Below are 3,856 nucleotides of genomic sequence, written 5' to 3'. Positions count from 1 at the left end.
GAGGGGTCACACACGGACTCCTACTATCCAGGCGGATATGGCGTTAGATTTGTGCCACAATTCCGTGCGTAACAAAATGTGTTTCGTACGTACAAAATGTGTTTCGTACGTACCAAAAATGTGTTTCGTACGTACAAAATGTGTTTCGTGCGTACAAAACAGTCCTCGCGCACGCTTGCTACGTCTCTCCTCAACACGTACGAAACTTTGATTTACGCTTGCGATGCAAGGGTCGAGGCGTAATATTTGTGCCACAATTCTTAACCAATCAGGAGTCGGACAGGAGAGCAAATCCTGATTGGCTGTTTAATATCCAATCAGGCAGAACTTTGACAACGTGTCGTCACGCCGCGTTGCATCATGGGCGCTTCTTCAATTTTTTTGTTTGTTTTGTTTTGTTTACTAGCACTCGGTGCTTTCCTGTTTGTATTTTATCTGCATTTCTGCTGACTTTTATTTACTTAACAAAAGTTTTGTTATATTACGGGGTGAAGCAGCTCCCAACTGCTTTCCTGCTTAGCGGAAGACAAGTTTTAGCCCTCATGGGACCGTTGGATGACCGTTGGGGGGGACCCTAACTTCCGAATCGAAGACTACTTTCAACATTTTCATAACGGTAAGTAGCATAAAAATAGCATCTTTTAACTTGGCCACTATCACACACAGGCTTCCAAGACAATCAAAATTGTATGTAATAGTTACATACACGACATTGGCAATGGATGTGCATAGTTCTGATGAAGAAAAAAAAATCGCCACCCCCTTTCTTTATTTTCTTATGCATTTTTAGTGCCTAGTGCCACCAAATGTATATCGTGTAACTAACAGACAGAAAAAAACATGGAATGTCCAAAAGCACTGTTAACACAATGCCATAGTTACTGATTTTTAAGTACGTTAGTGATATTGATTAGAAAATCGTGGAAAATTACGAGATATCAGCTCTTGAATTCAATTCACGAGTTAATTTTGTTGTCATTACCTGTATACTTGTGCACATAAATGTAATCTCAAACAAATCACTAAAGCAGCCTTTTACCACCTAAAAGACTTCGACCGAAGGGTTGCATGCTCCATACCAGAAGAACCTGACTCATGCTTTTATTTCCAGTAGACTTGATTATTGCAAAGGTCTTCTGACTGTTCTCCCTCAAAAGAGCATCATATTATAGCTGCAGAGGTTATGAAGTGGTTACCCTTAGTTGTACTAGACATTTAACATGAACAAGAAACTGTAGAAACATGGATGGTCACATTGTTTTCCCATAACTACATGAAGATGGATGGATATGATTGTTTCACGTTTTACAATTAATAACCTTGAGCTTTTGTTTGTTTCCAATTTACCAGGTAAACCAATCCAGATTGCGCATCGTTTCTATATCCGGGTCACAGTCATCAATACGATGTCTAAGGATAGAGAGTACAGCTGAGATGGATGGGACGGCGATGGATGGCTCCACAATAGCAGTCTACCATGCCTACTGTGTGTAAAACTTGAAATAAAAACTGCAAAGATGCACTGTAACTGAGGACGATTCATTTGATTTAAAAACAAAATGTACAGTTTGCTGTTTGTTGATCGATAATGCATCATTAAGTGTCAATTACAAATACAATGTGTAATATATTTTCATCTGTGGAACCTCTTGGGTCTTGCATTCTCAATACATCATCGTGAGTACAGTACTCTGAGGTCTTCTTGGTCAATGATGGGCAAATGTGCAGTGTGTGCACTTCCGCACTTTAATCTTGAAACCATAAATGTGTCATGTACTGCATTGGCACTGTACCTGTAATAGTATTTTGGTTATTGTTTACAGGTTGTACCGAATACAGTGTGTGTGACACTTTTTATTTTTCTAATTGTCAATGATACTGTTTGCAAGACACATTTAAATAAGTTCAGTAAAAGTGTCGACAACTTACAGGAGAAAAAATATTTTAAATATGTTTGATTTGGTATGCTGCAAAACAGGCCATTACAACTATTCGAACTTCAAATTATGATAGTCCAATGTTAATGTTGTCATTCTTCAGGAGCTCTTGATTTCTCTGCTGTCAAGCTCAAGCTTCACATTCTGACTCTTCCTACAGACATTTTAATGACTAAGTCAAATTGGTCTCATCAGCTGGCTCAAAAACGTCAGGAATTAGGGCTGCACAAAATTGGAAAATCATGCAATACGCGATTTTGCTGAATATAGCAATAGATATTGCAATATTTAATATGGATCTAAAGAAATGACTGATGATGATTTTATTATCTAATGAACAAATTATATTTCTCATGCAGTAAAATGTATTCAGAGTTATTTAATTGTAATGACTTCAATAATGTTCAACTAGTGGATGGTGGTGCACATTTTAGCAAGTGGCTGACTGGTCAAATTCAGATAAAAGCAAAAAATTCCATATGAAACTTATTGCATGTCTGTTATATGCATATTGCATGGGCCAATAGCGCGATATCAATATTTTTTCCACTCCACTTCTTCATCTTCTGCTTCTCGTGGTGTTTTTGACACTTCTGTTGTGGTGTCATCAGGTGCATTCTGGGTCCTTTGTCATCTTTGTTGCCTGGTAATAAAAACAAAACCCAAGGTTAGCGCTCAGATTTTTAATTGTCTATCTGTTGTTATGGAAAAATGACAAGATCAACCATGTTTCTCACATTAGTAAAACAATTATTTTGGGCAAACATGTTTATTTCAACAGCTGCTAGTCATGGTGTATGGTTGTCTTGTAACCAAAATGAATTCAATTCTTACGTCAATAACTATGGCATTGGACTGCCAAACACTTATGTATTCAATGTTTTCTGTTATTCACGATATACCTTTAGTGGTACCAGGCACTAATTGCTAAAGAAAAATGGATGGTCTAACATTTTCTTTTCTACTTCTTATACAACGCCACTCATGATGGCATGCATTGTTTAAGATTGTAATGATAGTAGCACGATCAAAAGAGGACAAAACTATAGGATTTACTGACTTAAATACAGTACAGTATTTTGTAACTTACCATAATGAAAACGTAAGTAGCAGGTTAGCCTCTTCTCTTTTTTTTTTCTTCTATTTTATGCCGTCATCCAACATCACCATGAGCGCTAAAACTTGTTTTCCCTCCTTCTTCCGCTAAGCAGGAAAGCAGTTAGGAGCTGATTCATCCCGTAACATAACAAAACTTCTATTAAGTAAATAAAAGTCAGCAGAAATACAGACAAAAATTCAAACAGGAAAGGACCGAGTGCTTGTTTAAAAAAAAAAAAAAAAAAATCGAAGAAGCGCCCATGATGCGACGCGGCGTGACGACACGTTGTCAAAGTTCTGCCTGATTGGATATTAAACAGCCAATCAGGATTTGCTTTCCTGTCCGACTCCTGATTGGTTAAGAATTGTGGCACAAATATCACGCCTCGACCCTTGCATCGCAAGCGTAAATCAAAGTTTCGTACGTGTTGAGGAGAGACGAAGCAAGCGTGCGCGAGGACTGTTTTGTACGCACGAAACACATTTTGTACGTACGAAACACATTTTTGGTACGTACGAAACACATTTTGTACGTACGAAACACATTTTTGGTACGTACGAAACACATTTTGTACGTACGAAACACATTTTGTTACGCACGGAATTGTGGCACAAATCTAACGCCATAGTATGAAAGCAGTCTCCAGAGCAGTGATCTCCCTGTCCAACTTTACTTCATTCACTAGAGGAGGTTGCGAGCTTTGACATCCTGCGTGGACTCCAGCAAATCAGTTTCTTCTTCTTCAATGCCAAGGACTACACTTCTTGCGTGCAGATTCTAAATGGAAAGAGAGGAGCCACTTGTGTTAAAGCCCAAAATG

At 38.2% G+C, this 3,856-nt stretch overlaps 2 long non-coding RNA genes across 2 annotated transcripts; one reads left to right on the top strand and one right to left on the bottom strand.

The window, feature by feature from the left end:
* The first annotated feature begins 390 nt into the window (after positions 1-390).
* LOC144022575 (uncharacterized) lies at positions 391-1,645 on the top strand. Its single transcript, XR_013284366.1, has 2 exons — positions 391-616; positions 1,351-1,645. It is a non-coding gene; the product is annotated as an uncharacterized LOC144022575 (long non-coding RNA).
* A 547-nt stretch (positions 1,646-2,192) lies between these two features.
* On the bottom strand, positions 2,193-3,275 carry LOC144022526 (uncharacterized). Its single transcript, XR_013284351.1, has 2 exons — positions 3,028-3,275; positions 2,193-2,580 (listed from the first exon to the last, which is right to left on the bottom strand). It is a non-coding gene; the product is annotated as an uncharacterized LOC144022526 (long non-coding RNA).
* Positions 3,276-3,856: the final 581 nt, after the last annotated feature.

The sequence above is a fragment of the Festucalex cinctus genome, chromosome 7 (assembly GCF_051991245.1).
Source record: "Festucalex cinctus isolate MCC-2025b chromosome 7, RoL_Fcin_1.0, whole genome shotgun sequence".
NCBI lineage: Eukaryota > Metazoa > Chordata > Actinopteri > Syngnathiformes > Syngnathidae > Festucalex > Festucalex cinctus.
This window is presented reverse-complemented; position numbering and strand designations above follow the sequence as displayed.